The sequence below is a fragment of the Squalius cephalus genome (assembly GCF_949319135.1).
Source record: "Squalius cephalus genome assembly, chromosome: 10".
NCBI classification, from domain to species: Eukaryota; Metazoa; Chordata; class Actinopteri; order Cypriniformes; family Leuciscidae; genus Squalius; species Squalius cephalus.
Window position 1 is genome coordinate 28,211,800 of NC_137131.1, and position 19,001 is coordinate 28,230,800.

General features: G+C 35.9%; 1 protein-coding gene across 4 annotated transcripts in view; it reads left to right on the forward strand.

The window, feature by feature from the left end:
- The window catches only part of LOC307165198 (inactive rhomboid protein 2-like), a 211,471-nt gene that overhangs the window by 14,883 nt on the left and 177,587 nt on the right, over window positions 1-19,001 (forward strand). Inside the window, exons 3-4 of one of the 4 annotated variants that reach the window (XM_079882586.1) lie at window positions 10,013-10,103; window positions 15,591-15,692. The exons of 1 other annotated variant lie outside the window; for it this stretch is intronic. The gene's annotated coding sequence lies outside the window, so the exon portion shown is untranslated. The remainder of the gene's footprint in view (window positions 1-10,012; window positions 10,104-15,590; window positions 15,693-19,001) is intronic. 2 more of the 4 variants (XM_079882585.1, XM_079882587.1) reach the window with 2 other exon arrangements.

Below are 19,001 nucleotides of genomic sequence, written 5' to 3' on the forward strand. Positions count from 1 at the left end.
CTTTTCTGCTTCTTTCTGGCCCCCAGTTGCTGGTTATATAGTGGCATGTAGTATTTGTAGTAGGGCTGCACGATTCTTGCTAAAATGTGAATCACGATTTTTCTCCATGGGAATTGAGATCACGATTCTCTTACACGATTCTCATTTTTTCAACCAAACTTTATTGCACTCAAGTACAAAAAAAAAAAAAAAAAAAAAAAAAAAAAAGGACATTCAGTATAATAAAGTGCAGGAGTAAAAAAATTGTCTCTTTTCTTTATTTTAGACCCTTTAATTTTAAAGCTTTATGTTGTTGAACATAAGAGAACATTAACAACAGCCAAAATAAAAATAACTAAATAGAACTTGTGCTTTTTGCTCCAATTGGCACAGAATGTACATAGTACTTACATCTACTGTGTTTACGGGAATACTCGACTTGGCATTTTGAAATATTTCTGTGTTTATTTGGCCGTTTAGACTCGCAACCGGAACAAGCTTGTCCGTGTTGCGCTCGAAGCGCGCGCACAGCATCCTGTCAGTATAATTCAGCTCTCTTTCGCGACTTATCGCGCTTTTAATATTTATTTTCGATAAAGCACATTCTGCTATTTTCTTTCTCTCTTTCATTCATGATTTGTTATTAATAACTTTAAACAGAATCATCAAATGAAATCTGCGCGGATTAGCAAAAATACGACACATTTATAGGACATAAAATTGTCTCTGCGCAAAAGTGTAAGTAAAAGGACAGCAAAGCACCTGTTTCAATGAAAGGATATATTAAAGTTTATATAGCCTACTTTTACATTTTCGCTGCTGTTCTAAAATGGTTTTCACCATTACCTTAAACAAGCTGCAGCTGCTTGAATCCCAGTGCAGGAGCTGTAACTATTAGGCTACCACAGAAACGTAAGCGGTTAGTTGATTGCTGTGGTGACTCGTGACACTCGCGAACAGCACTGAACACGCACTTTTGCCGGTACAACTTGAAAATTATTATTATCATACACTTTTCATTAACTTCGGTAGGCTGTATAACAAGGGAATTGTAATTGGCTGCTTTTTCTGCAGAGATCTGAATGCAGTGAAATACACGGAAGTGAATCGCCATCATTAAGAAATTAGATCGCATTTATGTTTGAATCGAGATCGTGATTTTTTTTTTCGATTAATCGTGCAGCCCTAATTTGTAGTATACAACAACTTTGTTAATGACATATTTAAACTCGCATTAGATATGTGTCTCACTTCTGTATGCGTGGTGCAAGAAAATCATAGGGAAGGAAGTATGAGCCTTGACTCATTCATGTTGCCAGATCTTGCTAGAAAAAAAAGCGTAAACAAGCCCAAGCCCATAATAAGCCTAAATAGATCTAAATGCTTTATATTGAAAATAAGACCACAATATCACGACCCACAATTGGCCCTTTTATTAACTCCATAAACTGGGTCAGTTTATGAGCCAAGCCCGTACAACAATACCAAAAACGCTTATAATAAGTGGATATAACACTGCAAGAGAGTGCTCTGCAAAGTAGCCTTCCAAGCATAAATAAAACATGACTCTTCTGTCGATGGTGGTTTGGTTAAAATTGTCAAACATTGTGAGCCCTTTGGTTGCTGCAATATTACTTTGGCCAAAAATACCAAAAACGCGAGATGCCAGGATGTTGATATAGTTACCACGCTGTCAGTCATCAGAATTAAATTGTATTACCAAAACTTGTGATACACTGATAACCAGTCATGATAATTACTGATAATTCAAGTGTGCAAACAAGTGAAAATAATAAAATATACCATACAGTATATAAAAATGAGGAAAAACTAAATAAATGTTTCTTGACAAATATAAACATTCAATATAAAAAAAGATGTCCACATGGGGAAAAATGTGTTAACATTTTAAGAAGAACGCTATAACTGTACTACTATCATTTGAAACCGCAGCAGGGAAGATGTGTTACGTTGGCATACATTTTTGTTTTAAACCTTCCTTGTTTAGACGATAATATGGTTATGATAAGCAGGTGCCGATTTCGACAGTTCAAAATAAAGAGGAATAACAGACGTTTTTATGAAATGTAGTGAAATGTAGTGGAGTAAAATGTACAATATTATGCTTTGGAATGTAGTAAAGTAAAAGTAAAGGTTTCCCAAAATAAAAATACTCAGATAAAGTACAGATATTTGATAAATGTACTTAAGTACAGTAACTATGTAAAAATAATTAGTGATGTCCACCACTGACTGTGGGAACCTGGGGTGGAATAGGTCGCAATGTAAGAGTCAATAAATGGGGCAACTTGTTAGACCGTGGGTTGGGTCAGTGGATACAGAGATCCTGGTACTTGAGAAATGTGACATGCTGTGGCTGTCCTAGCTCCAACACAATTCCTTGGCTCCAATTCTTCTTCCAAAATCAAAACCTGTCAGACATTTATGTTTCTGGAGACCCTGGTTTCTGATATGCTGTTTTTCAAGCTGTCTCTGTTAGCTATTCAGAGAAGTGTTTCTGTTAAAGCAGGGACAATGAAGGATGTCAAAAAGCTAAGATTCTGGTCAGTTCCTAGTAGAATGTTAAAAGTGAATAATAGTTCATTCATATTATATGAAATAAGATTAATTTTATTAAGTATAAGTATTTTAAAGTTAGTTTTAATCTTTTAAACATGAGTTGAAGTGTACTTACTTTCAATTAAATTAGACTTTTTTGAGTCTTTTTTTGTCTTGATCTGGTTAAAGTCCACAGCTCTTTGAATTGTTTTCGGATTACAACCGTCCATAATGTCTGTGAGAATGAAATGGTACAAATGAGTTTTGAGAAATAAGAAGCATTGCAAATAAATAAAAGCATATAAAATAATAGACAGATGGAATAAGATGAAATTTGATTAAATATAAGTATTCTAAAGATAGGGTTTAAGCTTATCAACATGAGATGAGATGTATGAGAAACTTAGATGAATTGAGATGCATGCAGGGGCACCGCACCCCATGCTAACTGTGTGTTGCTATTGTGTATTTGGTTTACAATTTGTTTCTGGAAGCATCAAACAATTCAAAGGCAGGATAGTCACCTATAAACTTTTATTATTGAGTGATCGTAAACGTGAACGAACGTAAACCATCACAGAAAACTGTCTCCCATCCTGTATTGTCTGGGAGACCCCAAAATGTGATCATTTTGACATCTCTACACTGACCAGGGCTGTGAGATCAATAGAATTAGATGTTTATACCTGTGTCTTCAGGGGTCAAAACAAAATGGCCAGGAAGTTAAATTTTATATACTCTTATCCATTGATTGTTATGATAAGCTAATCATCCTTTCTTCCTGGGGCAACTGTCTCCCATCCTGTCTTTCTAGGAGAAACTGTGAAAGAAAGAGGCAGCCCAAAAAATGACACCTCAATTCTGACACCTTCTGAAGATCAGAGCCTTACAGGCAATGTTTGATAGTATATCAACACAAGTTTTTAAATATATATATTTTTAACAATATTTTAAATAACCTCTTTGATCTTATTCTACTTTTTAATAGTTTGTTTTTTAATTAGTTAATAGTTATGAGTAAATGGCTCTGCTGTTTTATTTATTTTCAGATGGTCTACACTGAAATATAGTAAAGCTGTATACTTTTCACTATTGGATTAAAGTAACCTAAAAATAAACCTAAAATTACATGACAGATCACGTAATAGCCATAAATTGATCAACAAACAGAGATAAAACAGTAAATCTTTACATATTTGATGGTTTACATTTTTTGCTATTTACGTGCGAGTCAAAGTTAAGTTTTGTTTTTCTCCATAAGTTAGAAAAAATATCAGGCTGATGTGCATTAAAGCCAATGCGAATATATATTCTACCTATTCTAACTAAATCAACATAAGGTAATACATGAAACACAATATTTAAAACAGTTGAGTAAAATATAATATAAAATATATTTCAAATGATATGATTATAAATACAATATATAATATAAAAATAAACATCTTACTAACATTTTCTGAACCAATTTTTTATAGTTTTAGCTAAATTAATATATAAAAAGCACCTTGCATTTTTCAGAGAGCAGGAAAAAATCTCCTTACACAGAAATGACCAAACCATGTATGAAATGATTTACAAAAATGCAATAAGTTGAAATATAAATTCTCTTGAGTGTTTCTTAGAGACAGAGATGTGTGTTTTTAGCCAAAATGGTGTGACAGTCGCAGCAGTGGGGGTAAAGACCGGCATGTTTATGGGGGTTCCATAGACATAATGATTTTGTACTGTAAATGTATATTCTACCCCGTACACCTAGACACAACCCTCACAGAAAACTTTCTGCGTTTTTTACATTTTCAAAATATAAATAAATATAATTTATAAGGTGTTTTGCTCATGGGACACATTTTGCGCAGGTCAAAAATACCTGACACACACACACACACACACACACACACACACACACACACACACACACACACACACAGGTTCTATAAAAATAAACTTATCTATATAATTCAATGAATAATAACAAATGGTACCAGTAAATAAGTTATTAAATAAGTTGGCTAAAAGAAATAAATAAATATAAAAACACCTTACATTTCAGAGCGCTGAAGAAGTAGTTGTTTATGCAATGATAAAAAACAATCCAAAAAGCAAATAGTTTAATTTGTCATAAACAAAACAGCCCCAGATCCTTCAGGGATAAACTACAGTGTGAAATGAAGCTTCAGACCCTCACAGAGACGGGATGAGTTACAGACCAGATGAGCCTCTTGGACACAATGTCACAGCATATGTAAAGTTAGTCTGCTTTCCAGAGTTTTATTCCTACTTAATTAATTTAAAAGCATAATCTTAAAAATTTAAATTAGATCTTTTAAAATTAAAAGACTGTTTAAATCAAATCTTTAAAGTTTTATTAAAATCGTATCTTCTATTTATCTTCCTAGAAGACTTCTGTATGGTAGAAATGATTTTGCTTAAATTTAACCTAAGGTATTATTTTTACTAAACAGCACCTGTTTCAAAAACTTTACAATTTTAAAGCAAAAACTGTGCTTAGTCGTCTTAGATCCTATTTATACAAAATATTCAAGCAGTTTTTTTGTCCATGCAACATGAAAACATGTTGTCAAAGTTTGTCACAAAGTTTGTTTTTTGTTTTGTTTTTAAGAAATCCAGTGACTCGACATTGCTCTTATTTAGATTAAGTTGTATCTTTTAGAAAATCACAACACATTTTCAGAGACGAGATGTGCCTCTATGGTCCATGACGCAGCATAAGTAAAGTTTGTCTTGAGTGAATATTTAATTTTACTCGTCTTAATTCAAAGCATGATCTTACTTTTTCTACGGTAGCGTATAAGTGATCTATGTCACGTATAAGTTGTATATTATTTTTACTTTTCTTGTATCTTCCGAACTGTCCTTAATCAGTGTGGAAACACACAGGGTGAAACCCTTTACTGAGAATCTACTATCGGTTATCTACTCAAAATATATGTAGAATTTTAAAATGTTAGCATTTGTTGATGCGACAGGCTGTCTTGTTGGCCGCATGAACAGACTTTGGGGAGAGCTGATGATACTATAGGAAGCATGCCCTTTGACCTCCTTGATTTTGGAGGGTGTTAAAGACGCTACAAGTTGGTCCTTAATTTCAGATGTGTAAATTGCAAAACAGCATTTTTCAACTGAGTGAATCTACACACGAGTGGTCTTCCGAAGTCGTGTCTTCCGGGGTCAATGGGTCTCCTGAGAATATTTAATTTCCCTTAAAAACCAAAGATTAAGGTAAATGACACTAGTTTCCAGCGTTCCCCCCAAAATGAAATACGGTATACAATTTGTATTACACTTTTTCAAAGGATAATCTTGCTTTAAAGTTTGAACAAATTTAAAAGCATTTCTTCATATTTGTTATGTTCTGACACAATGCCATTAATTGGTACTTTTTCTTTTATAAAATGTAGGCTACTTTTCTTATTTCTAATGTGTGGTGATTTTCTAAAAGATACAACTTAATCTAAATAAGAGCAATGTGTGGATTTCTTAAAAACAAAACAAAAAACAAACTTTGTGACAAACTTTGACAACATGTTTTATGTTGCATGGACAAAAATACTGCTTGAATATTTTTGTATAAATAAGATCTAAGACGACGAAGCACAGTTTTTGCTACAGATGCTGTTTAGTAAAAATAATACCTTAGGTTAAATTTAAGCAAAATCATTTCTACCAGAAGTCTTCTAGGAAGATAAATAGAAGATACGATTTTAATAAAACTTTAAAGATTTGATTTAAACAGTATTTTGATTTTAAAAGATCTAATTTAAACTTTTAAGATTATGCTTTTAAATTAAGTAGGAATAAAACTCTGGAAAGCAGACTAACTTTACATATGCTGTGACATTGTGTCCAAGAGTCTCATCAGGTCTGTAACTCCTCCCATCTCTGTGAGGGTCTGAAGCTTCATTTCACACTGTAGTTTATCCCTGAAGGATCTTGGGCTGTTTTGTTTATGACAAATTAAACTATTTGCTTTTTGGATTGTATTTTATCATTGCATAAACAACTACTTCTTCAGCGCTCTGAAAATGTAAGGTGTTTTTATATTTATATTTATTTATTTTAGCCAACTTATTAACTTATTTAACAACTTATTTACTAACTAAAACTGTTTAAATACATTTTGGTACCATTTGTTATTATTCATTGAATTATATACAGTGAGGAAAATAAGTATTTGAACACCCAGCTATTTTGCAAGTTCTCCCACTTAGAAATCATGGAGGGGTCTGAAATTGTCATCGTAGGTGCATGTCCACTGTGAGAGACATAATCTAAAAAAAAACAACCAGAAATCACAATGTATGATTTTTTTAAAACTATTTATTTGTATGATACAGCTGCAAATAAGTATTTGAACACCTGAGAAAATCAATGTTAATATTTGGTACAGTAGCCTTTGTTTGCAATTACAGAGGTCAAACGTTTCCTGTAGTTTTTCATCCGGTTTGCACACACTGCAGGAGGGATTTTGGCCCACTCCTCCACACAGATCTTCTCTAGATCAGTCAGGTTTCTGGGCTGTCGCTGAGAAACACGGAGTTTGAGTTCCCTCCAAAGATTCTCTATTGGGTTTAGGTCTGGAGACTGGCTAGGCCACGCCAGAACCTTGATATGCTTCTTACAGAGCCACTCCTTGGTTATCCTGGCTGTGTGCTTCGGGTCATTGTCATGTTGGAAGACCCAGCCTCGACCCATCTTCAATGCTCTAACTGAGGGAAGGAGGTTGTTCCCCAAAATCTCGCAATACATGGCCCCGGTCATCCTCTCCTTAATACAGTGCAGTCGCCCTGTCCCATGTGCAGAAAAACACCCCCAAAGCATGATGCTACCACCCCCATGCTTCACAGTAGGGATGGTGTTCTTGGGATGGTACTCATCATTCTTCTTCCTCCAAACACGTTTAGTGGAATTATGACCAAAAAGTTCTATTTTGGTCTCATCTGACCACATGACTTTCTCCCATGACTCCTCTGGATCATCCAAATGGTCATTGGCAAACTTAAGACGGGCCTTGACATGTGCTGGTTTAAGCAGGGGAACCTTCCGTGCCATGCATGATTTTAAACCATGACGTCTTAGTGTATTACCAACAGTAACCTTGGAAACGGTGGTCCCAGCTCTTTTCAGGTCATTGACCAGCTCCTCCCGTGTAGTTCTGGGCTGATTTCTCACCTTTCTTAGGATCATTGAGAAACCCCCACGAGGTGAGATCTTGCATGGAGCCCCAGTCCGAGGGAGATTGACAGTCATGTTTAGCTTCTTCCATTTTCTAATGATTGCTCCAACAGTGGACCTTTTTCACCAAGCTGCTTGGCAATTTCCCCGTAGCCCTTTCCAGCCTTGTGGAGGTGTACAATTTTGTCTCTAGTGTCTTTGGACAGCTCTTTGGTCTTGGCCATGTTAGTAGTTGGATTCTTACTGATTGTATGGGGTGGACAGGTGTCTTTATGCAGCTAACGACCTCAAACAGGTGCATCTAATTTAGGATAATAAATGGAGTGGAGGTGGACATTTTAAAGGCAGACTAACAGGTCTTTGAGGGTCAGAATTCTAGCTGATAGACAGGTGTTCAAATACTTATTTGCAGCTGTATCATACAAATAAATAGTTAAAAAATCATATTTTGTGATTTCTGGATTTTTTTTTTAGATTCTGTCTCACAGTGGACGTGCACCTACGATGACAATTTCAGACCCCTCCATGATTTCCAAGTGGGAGAACTTGCAAAATAGCAGGGTGTTCAAATACTTATTTTCCTCACTGTATGTTATTTATAATCATTTAATTAAAAATAAAGATAAGTTTCTTTTTGTAGAATGTGAGTGTATCAGGTATTTTTGACCTGAGCAAAATGTGTCCCATGAGCAAAACACCTTATAAATTATATTTATTTATATTTTGAAAATGTAAAAAACGCAGAAAGTTTTCTGTGAGGGTTGTGTCTAGGTGTACGGGGTAGAATATACAGTTACAGTACAAAATCATTATGTCTATGCAACCCCCATAAACATGCCGGTCTTTACCCCCACTGCTGCGACTGTCACACCATTTTGGCTAAAAACACACATCTCTGTCTCTAAGAAACACTCAAGAGAATTTATATTTCTACTTATTGCATTTTTGTAAATCATTTCATACATGGTTTGGTCATTTCTGTGTAAGGAGATCTTTTCCTGCTCTCTGAAAAATGCAAAAATGCTTTTTATATATTAATTTAGCTAAAACTATAAAAATTGGTTCAGAAAATGTTAGTAAGATGTTTATTTTTACATTATATATTGTATTTATAATCATATCATTTGAAATATATTTTATATTATATTTTACTCAACTGTTTGAAATATTGTGTTTCATATATCACCTTATGTTGATTTAGTTAGAATAGGTAGAATATATATTCGCATTGGCTTTAATGTACAACAGCCTGATAATTTTTCTAACTTATGGAGAAAAACAAAACTTAACTTTGACTCGCACGTAAATAGCAAAAAATGTAAACCATCAAAAATGTAAGATTTAATGTTTTATCTCTGTTTGTTGGTCAATTTATGGCTATTACGTGATCTGTCATGTAATTTTAGGTTTATTTTTAGGTTAATTTAATCCAATAGTGAAAAGTATACAGCTTTACTATATTTCAGTGTAGACCATCTGAAAATAAATAAAACAGCAGAGCCATTTACTCATAACTATTAACTAATTAAAAAAAATAAACTATTAAATAATAGAATAAGATCAAAGAGGTTATTTGTTTAGGTTATACTGTCAAACATTGCCTGTAAGGCTCTGATGTTCAGAAGGTGTCAGAATTGAGGTGTCATTTTTTGGGCTGCCTCTTTCTTTCACAGTTTCTCCTAGAAAGACAGGATGGGAGACAGTTGCCCCAGGAAGAAAGGATGATTAGCTTATCATAACAATCAATGGATAAGAGTATATAAAATTTAACTTCCTGGCCATTTTGTTTTGACCCCTGAAGACACAGGTATAAACATCTAATTCTACTCATCTCACAGCCCTGGTCAGTGTAGAGATGTCAAAATGATCACATTTTGGGGTCTCCCAGACAATACAGGATGGGAGACAGTTGTCTGTGATGGTTTACATTCGTTCATGTTTACGCTCACTCAATAATAAAACTTTATTGGTGACTATCCTGCCTTTTAATTGTTTGATGCTTCCAGAAACAAATTGCAAACCAAATACACAACAACAACACACAGTCAGGATGGGGAGCGGTGCATCTCAATTAAGAGCGGTGGGGAGCGGTGCATCTCAATTAATCTAAGTTTCTCATACATCTCATCTCATGCTGATAAGCTTAAACCCTATCTTTAGAATACTTATATTTAATCAAATTTCATCTTATTTCATATGTCTATTATTTTATATGCTTTTATTTATCCACAATGCTTCTTATTTCTCAAAACTCATTTGTACCGTTTCATTCTCACAGACATTATGGACGGTTGTAATCCGAAAACAATTCAAAGAGCTGTGGACTTTAACCAGATAGAGACAAAAAAGACTGTCTCATTTCATCGATGGTAAGTACACTTCAACTCATGTTTAAAAGTCATGTCCAGGATTGTTAGGTTCTTCGAAGGTCATCCCGGAGTTGCTATCATAGCAACAGGTCTATAAGTTCAAACCTGCCCGGGAGCATGCTTATTTCATGGAAAAAGGATTAGATTGCATTTTTTTAAGCGAAGGTGATACTTAAATTCTGTCCCAGCTATTTGCTACTTCCTTACAAGAGTATCCTATTGAAGCAGGGACGATAATAATTTTAAATGATAATAATAATTAAAAAAATTTTTTGAAAATAATATTATAATTTTTAGTAGTCTATCATAATATAAACACAGCCAGTTTTACTCATTGAGAGAATTATTTGTGAGAAATAATTACTTAACAATTTTATTGGAGTCTTACACACTTAATGCACAGTTAGTCTATGCCATGCATTAATTTAAATGGTGACATTATTATGGGAGTGGCTTGATGCAGTGCAGATTAAGATTCAAATAAAAAATGCTGTCTGCTGTGCATTAGAAAAATATTCTTGACTGAATAAACTTTCATTAATGCTGTCACTTAACAAATCTGCTTCACAGGTAAAATTAAATGAATTGCTAATTACAATATTGTAATGAAAATGTACAGCCTGAACAAATACTAGAAATTGAGAAATAATGGAAATAATTTGGAATCATGTAACAAACATTACACATTTAATATATCTATTACAACTTTTATTCCGTTTTGGTGGCTTGGCTGTTTCCATTGTTACAGCCGGCTCTTAGGCTGCAACAAGAAGGGAGACCAGACACGTCAATTCTTAACAAAAACATTTATTTTAATGCAAGAACAACAAACGTGAACAAAAAGAAACATGTCAGGGCCAAGCAGGATACTCAGCATAGGCCTGGGCGAAAAATCGATTGAATGAATTAATTCGAATTTTTTGTTGCGGGCGATTTAAAAAATAAGTAAATCGAGTTTTTGTGTAATGATCATTTTGGTCGCATATGCTCCTGAAATTTAATCTGTGCGACCTAAAAATATATTTGGGAGCATTTGTGCGAGTGCAAATAATGGTTGTGGTGCGACCTGTTTTAATTTCTCTAAAAAAAACGTTTGCAAATTACTTCACAGTGTGTACCTTATGTGCGCTGATATATAAGCACGAGAGAGAGCCCCGGTCGCGCGCGCGCACTCTCACGTCTTCAAACAACACGAGCGCTGTCTTGCTCTCTCTCCCTCGCGCATATTAATCAAAATCAATTGACACGATAGAAAAAGGGCGGAAGACCGAAGTTTCACGTGAAGCGTTCGGAGATTTTTTTTCTCCTGAATTACAGCGGAGTGTGAATTGTGCTAAAAAATAAACTGCCGGTATAATCACACAACGCGTGTAGGCTACCCTACACGTCCACTAATGACACGTTCGATTCTTCTTCTTCTTTTTATTTGGTGTTTATTGGCGGTTGGCAACCGTCATGACTCATGTCCGATTCGCAAACTAATGACTCATTTGAACCGATTCACTTGAATGAATGGTTAAAACAACATCGTTTAGACGATAATATCCAAACTGTTGTCTGGATGATATGCAAAATTGGGATATCGAATATTTCATAATTTGTACAATCCGACCCCCCAAACATGAAAAGAGCTGAAAGAAGTTAAAGAGAAAACAAATAACACACACTATAACATTCTAAACAATTATATGTAGCGATTTTTAATAATGTAGGGTAGTACTATTCCCGGAAGCAACCTCCGAGTGGCCCAGCCCATGGTCCTGTGTCGTCAAAAACGCACATTCATACGTAAATTCGAAATAGTGCGCGCAGAAGCACATGCGCAAAACCGTTTTGTAAAATGATACAAGAATTATTTTTATTTTATCATATGTCATTTTACAAAAGGACATTTTACAAACATACGTTTTGCGCATGTGCTCCTGCACGCACTTTTTCATTCACAACACAGCAATCAGAGGAGGACGCGCTGAAAACTGCAATGCTGTTCTCTTCCTTCATAACTCGTACTGAGAAGGTTTGAGTTGCAGAGGAATTTGTGACTGTTTCACCTGTTCAACCACATCAAAGTTTCGTAATTAGTAAGTCTGTGCTTTTTCTCTTTTTGTTCTTATGTGCTGAAGGGCCGCTGTGCCTTGGTGAAACGGTGTTTTGTACGTGAAGAGCTCTTTTCCAAAACGCCATACACCTAAAAAGCTGCCTCAAAGAACCTGCAAAATTAATGATTATGAATATGTAAAATATTGCAATAAGACATTTTAATTGTTTATTAATTTCTGTGTCGGCTGCAAAGATGAAGTTGACGATAGGCTATTGACTCGCGATCTTCGCAGTAGGCTAGTGAACGCACCGGAGAAATGCACATTTATTAGGCTACATAGTTTTATTTTGTTTTGGATGGTTTTGTTTAGAACCAGCTTTCTGTAAATATATTTCACATTTTTTAGGCCTGTGAGACGATTAGGCTACGGTTCGGTTCATGATGGTATAATCTCCAGTTCAAGCACCTTATGTTGTGCTAGCCTATATTAAATTTTTATGTATTAAATCCAGAAATTGGTTAATGAAAAAAAAATTAAAATTAAGATACAATTAATACAAAACGAAATTCGTTTTAAAGAAAGGCTTTGTGCTTTCTGTTTTGAGGTCTCTATGAAAGTTTGAAAGTCTTTTAGTGCTGCTTTCAGAGCGCTCGCGTCCATAATGGAGAACTGTCACGTAATATTGTTTTTTCCTCATAAATGCAAACACGAAAAAATAAAAGACAAAAGACTTTTTAAAAAAGACAAACCATCAATTTTTGAAAAAAAAGAAAAAAAAAAAAAAGATTGATTTATAGCGTTTTGGGGAAAAAATTGATGGATTTATAGTGTTTTGAAAAGATTTTTTTTTACTTTGAATTTATCAAATTTGATTTAATAATCACTGTTGCAAGAGATGCCTAGTTCCGTTTTTTTTATTTGTATTTTTTTGTAAGTGGAAAAAGTAGGGGCTACCTCAGATTCTGTTTAGTTAGCTCCTTTATTGTTTTTTTTTTCTATAGCCTACAATAATAAGTTAAATGCAGCAAGTCAAAAGACCAACTGGACTTCCTTGCCAGTTTGCACACATTTCTTTGAAGGATGGCAAAAATATCGTCTGAATATCGATATCGAGATATTGGAAAAAAATATCGAGATATTCATTTTTGTCAATATCTCCCACCCCTACGTGTGACATGAACAAGACTTTATTAACTAGACTAAACACGTAAACTACTCTAACATAGACATACATACAGTTTACCAAAAGAAAGAGAGCTGAAGCAGAATACAGGAAAGCAAGAAGTTATAGCATTGTTTGAAATTCAGCAGATCAACAGCCTTGAGCAAACCATCAGTTTAGTTCTAACATGCCCTTCTTTAAAAGGGGTAAGGATACTTAATGTATCAAATAATGAGACTAAGTCTGATACTTGTATGTCTCGCCCATTTGAATTAAACTGCCCTGATGCAATTTGTTGAGGCTCCAGTTGATCTTTGCTGATGTGGTCTTGATGAGAGAGAACCAGTTCTCTCCAGTTCTCAGTTCTCTCTAGTCAGAGGATCTTTGGTGAATGGAAAGACAAGGCCGCAGCCTGGCACAAGCTTGGGGGTCCTTAGAAACTTCTAGTTCAGTATCATCTTCACATTAGGATTCCAGAAGAGAGTAAGAGAGCTGATCTTGTGATCAGTGATTTTTAAAGTGTGAAGATGTCACACCCTCTGGAGGTGTGTGAGCCAATAAGAAGTTTTTTCCTTTGGAGGGAATTTCTTTACGACCCATTGTTCAAGCAGGCCTTTGAACATGTAGTTTGATTGGATGTTTAACACAAGAATCTTCAAGATTCTTATAATACTAATGCGTCACAAAGTTAGCAAAATGTAATGTAAATTAACAAATGGGGGACGAAGATTGGAGTTTATAGAGACTAAACATGCCACACATATGATTTTGGTAAACCATAGTATGCAACAAAGTCTGAAACATTATCAGTCTTATCAGTCTCAATGTGTCCTGTAACAGGACACCGGGTTCTGCCAGTGTGTTAGCTTCATTTGGGATGTTAGTTTTGGGGGAAGTTTCATAGGCCTCATTTAATTGTTGGGAGAGTGAGTTTGCTGGATTATTCATTAAATATAATGAATAATTTGAATAATTTGGTCCAGATGCTACAGTGGTATTCTTTTTTAATATGATGTAATGACATTGCTGTCTTGCCGCCAGCCAATCGTTGCATAGCTGATCATGGTTTCGAATATCGATATATCTGCCTTTTCCAATGAACCCAAGAACGAGCAGTAACCTCAGATTACTTAATCCAGATATTTTAATCAAATCCGCAAATTCATTCCGCAAAACTAAATTATCCAGAGATCAGTTTATCACGATTAGAAGATCTGGCATCTGTCAAATCATCTTATATATTAAGCAAGGTACAACGAATGTACCCCAGGTACTGTTTCCTGTTTGTTTATTATTTTGTATATATTTCACAGAGTACCAGTTTGGAGTCCATGTATGGAGGAATTCCTACAGTTAAAGCAATAACAGAAACAGAATATTACTTTGGGAGCCATAAAGATTGACACTGGAACATGATGCATTCCAGATTAGGGGAACAGAATGTTTTGATCCTACGGTTACACTGCAGCTACACAACCCCACATTTTTAGTTTCCCCTGTGAGGTTACAGTCTCTATCCATGTGATGATTAGAAAATCCTGATGGTTCAACAGCAAAATCAGTAAAAGCATCCAAAAGCCAGGTTTTGATGAGACCAATTATACTGCAGTCGCGTACTTCTGTTTGGAATGAGATGCGCCTTCTGAGGTCACAAACTCTGCAAAACTTTGCTCTGTTGTTTACCTGTGTCATGGGGTTTCCATAAGGAAGTTCAAAGTTACTTTCACAAGGTTTTACAAAATGAAAAGTGCAAAAATAGAAAAACATAAATACATACTCTAAGTTGCTGGAGCTCGTAACACGGAAGTCATTTTTGCCACCATCTTGCTTTTAAAAAGATTTCATGGATTGAACTTCTAAATGCTTCCCTCTAGCCCAACTTCTAAATGCTTCCCTCTGCACAAACAATGGCCATGTTCAATATGGTTGTCAGTCTCGTATTTGAGTCCTTAATATGGTTACATTCACACACAGTTCAGTTATTTACGTGAGTGACAACTGCATTCAATAACCAAACTCCCACCCATACATTTTCAGGACTCGCGCTGTGTGAATGGAGCCGACCTCGGCTGCGTTTCCCAAAAGCATCGTAAGCCTAAGTTGATTGTAGTGACCATTGGTGGCAATTGTTCTACGATCAACCTAGGCTTACGATGCTTTTGGGAAACGCAGCCCTGGACAAGTTGTCCGTCACGTCATACAGTGTGAGAGAGCCGCTCTGCATTGCACAAACGTGTGTCCACCATGTGTTGTGGGTTCTCGTGTGGTTTCGGTACGTTACAGAAATGGAGATACGGAGGCTTTAGAATCCAGTCACTGTTCTTCACCAAAGCTGCACCTATTTTGTGTGCTACATACGACTCAAATGCTCAGCTGTCCACTAAGGTATAAAAGCTGCTGTTGGTTAATGAAGATTTGACTGATGAACTCGTGGCTTGAATGGACTCTTGCTGCATGTTGTGTTTCCTCTTTAATATTTCTTTGCCTCTCGGTTTCATTTAAACCATCAACATCCACCAATAATGCTGTAGTTACATATTGACCTGGAATAAGATCATAAGGAATAAGGAATCAAGGAATCAACTCGGGTGCCATTTTGGAATACAGACAATAACTATACCCAGTGTACACCAACCCTTTGTTTCTTCCCTCTCTCAATTATAGGGCTTTTACATCCTGGGTGTAGGCTGACCACCTGGTTATTGCTCTGTTGCAGGATGTAGATGTGATTTTTGTGGGACAATGCGGGATATGTGGAAGAGGGATACATTTTGTACTAAAATAGGCTTACAAAATTACAAATATTTACAAAATTACTTTGTAAATATTGATTTACCTTAGTTGTAAAGCCTATTTGTGATTGTGTTGGATGACAACATGTTTTAAATCGCCAATAAGCTTTGTTAATTGTGACTGGCAGTCAATTTGCAGAGGTTCGAGTGATGCAGTGTAATTTACTTTTACTGGACCTAATCTGTCTACTAAATATAATCACTGAGTAACAGGCAGGCTAGTAGGTAAAAATCAAATTTTATACTAAAATACATTTCCTTAAGTAGCGACTAGTTTATTTTCTTTTATTAGACTATGCAAACATTAAATGAACTTGTGTTTTGTTGGATCTGGCAGGTTTGATCAGGATGTTCTAATCCAGTATCTGTCTAGATGAAGTCCTGGCTGGTGTAGCTGTATTTAAGGACTTTTGATGAGGTCCACACTAATTCCTTTGCTCCGTCCAGTCATCATCAGCGGAAAAATCCCTTTCTACGATTGTGTTGGTTGGTTATTTTCCCCGCTCTAGCTAGAACTTTACGGCTGGGGAAATGGATTTTTGGTATTGAAATGTCAGGAAAAAAATACAGACATTTGCGAAAAAGTCACATAGAATCAACTAATTTAACCCACAATTTGGATGTCGATCTCTATTTTAGGAGTCTGTCTTTGACTCACTTTCTTTTATTATTTCTATTAATATTCACCCTTCATTGTTAGTTGGCCTGTTCAGGGTCCTACCTCCTGATTACACTCTGCCATCTCATTTCCCTGAGCTGGTCGCTTTTTTCACACTGTTTGAGGCATGTTATTTTGATGCTTTGGAGTACTCATCCTCATAGGGGTCTGTTGTTTGGTAGTGTTATGATTGTTTTCGTTGTTGTGAAAACTATAAATAAATCATTAAAAATAACTAAATTAAATCTACTTCGAAAACTGATTCCAGACACCATATTGTAATTTCTACCGATTTAGAACGAATTCAAGAGATCTAGACATAACCAAACAAATATTCTTCAATGCCAGTGCTTACTTCCTAGTTGAGAAAAATGGATGCATGGAACGGAGTCCGGACACAACAGACACAATTTTTATTATTTTCATCAACTGCTGAACTGCATGTGACAGATTGTGGGAAATCATAAGTCGCATTTTAGACTTTAAACAAGCATGCTAGTTTGTGCTTGGGCCAGTCGCGTTTCCACTGTCACATCTGGGGCTTGATCGGGCCTCCTCGGGGCCAATGGCCAGGGGTTTTTGGTCCGCCGAATACCTTGATCCAAAGCGGGCCAACTGGGGCTTGAGAAGTTGTCATGAACAAAGGTGGAGTTTATCTGAGGGTCAGGAGAGGGTCAACACCACTGTTCATTTCCCTTGTTATCAGGCTAAAAGCTAACATAAACATTTAAGACATTTAAAACTATTTTCAGCTCAACTCTCTTTCAGATGCCAGTGAGTGTCTGAAATAACTTCTAATTGCGATCCGATGGGGATTCTGATCATTGTATGAGGCAGAAATATAAAGTTTCATCTGTCTTTTCCCTGTGCCTTTGTTGATATTGGAATTCTACATTCTCCATATGTTATAAATTACTCTGGTTAACTCTCTTTTTTTTTTTTTTTTTTCGTCCGTAAGCTCTGGCTGAAAGAATAACACTATAGTGAGATGTGAGAGATCTCTCAGACCTCCCCAGATTGCATAATAGAAATGCTCATTCTTTCTAAAGAAATGGGACATAAATATGATATTATATCAGTATTTTTCTAAATGTGTAAGCCTTTGCACTTAAAGCCTTAATGGAGTTGTTTTGTGCATTTTTGTGATCCCAAATAAATGGAAGCAGACTTTTTATGTGAGATAACGACAAATACCAGGGCTGGATTTCTCAAAATCTTCGTAATCCTAAATAGGTAGATTGTAGAACCATTGGCACCAATGGTCTCTATGATCAAATTAGATCACAATGCTTTTTGGAAACTCACCCCATTTTGATTCAGAATTATTGATGTGCACTCCTGGTGAAATATCAATGCTGGAGTCTTACGTGTTTAAAGGTGCAGTAAGCAATTTCTGAGAATCATTGTTGAACACGGTTCATATTTTAAGTCAACACAAACAAACACACCCCTGCCTTCAATGCTCTGCCCCCAAATTGCAAGAACACGCAGTGCAAGAGTGGATGTCTCTATATCATAGCAGAAGCAAAGCTAAATAAAGCTTTGCGAAAAATAAAGTGAAGATGACGAATAAACGACAAGGAAGAACAAAAAATGATCATGAAGTACACAAGTGTATACAAGCAAAAGTTTGTTGTTAGTTGTCAAGCAGCACACACCCAAAACCAATGTTACTCGAGTATGGAGGATAAATAATGCAACCTCACTGTCAGGCCTTACTGCTTAGGTCTTTCCAGTGCTGGAAAGCTTTACTGGGTCTTAAAACGTGGACGTGGGTCCTAAAGCTCTTGCCTGATCATAACCCTTCTATTTCCAGTGATATTCCTCTGATCTTTTCTCTTTTGTAATGTCTCTTCCAACAGTCTTTCTACAAATCTACCTCTTACTTGCTCTCTCTCCTACCCCATCACGAGTGTGTACGCCCCTACTGCTGATTGGCTAGTTTGTTGTGGTGCTTGGTCCAATCCACTTTCAACAGCGTTTTCCAGAAATTGCTTACCATGTCTTTAAGTAGACCAAATGTCCGCTTCTGTCATGTTCATTCAGCCAGGGTTGCCTGGTCTGCAGAACAAAACTACTGCAATGGGCCAATCAACCCACTGAATAAAAAATCAATTTAGCAACTCAAAAGTAGCCCAATTTTGCAGAAAAACCACAGACTTGACAACTCTGTAGTCAGCTATCCCCATGCTGGTGAAATGGTGGGGTTGTGTGACGCTGTTCTATGGAGGCGGGTTAAGGACG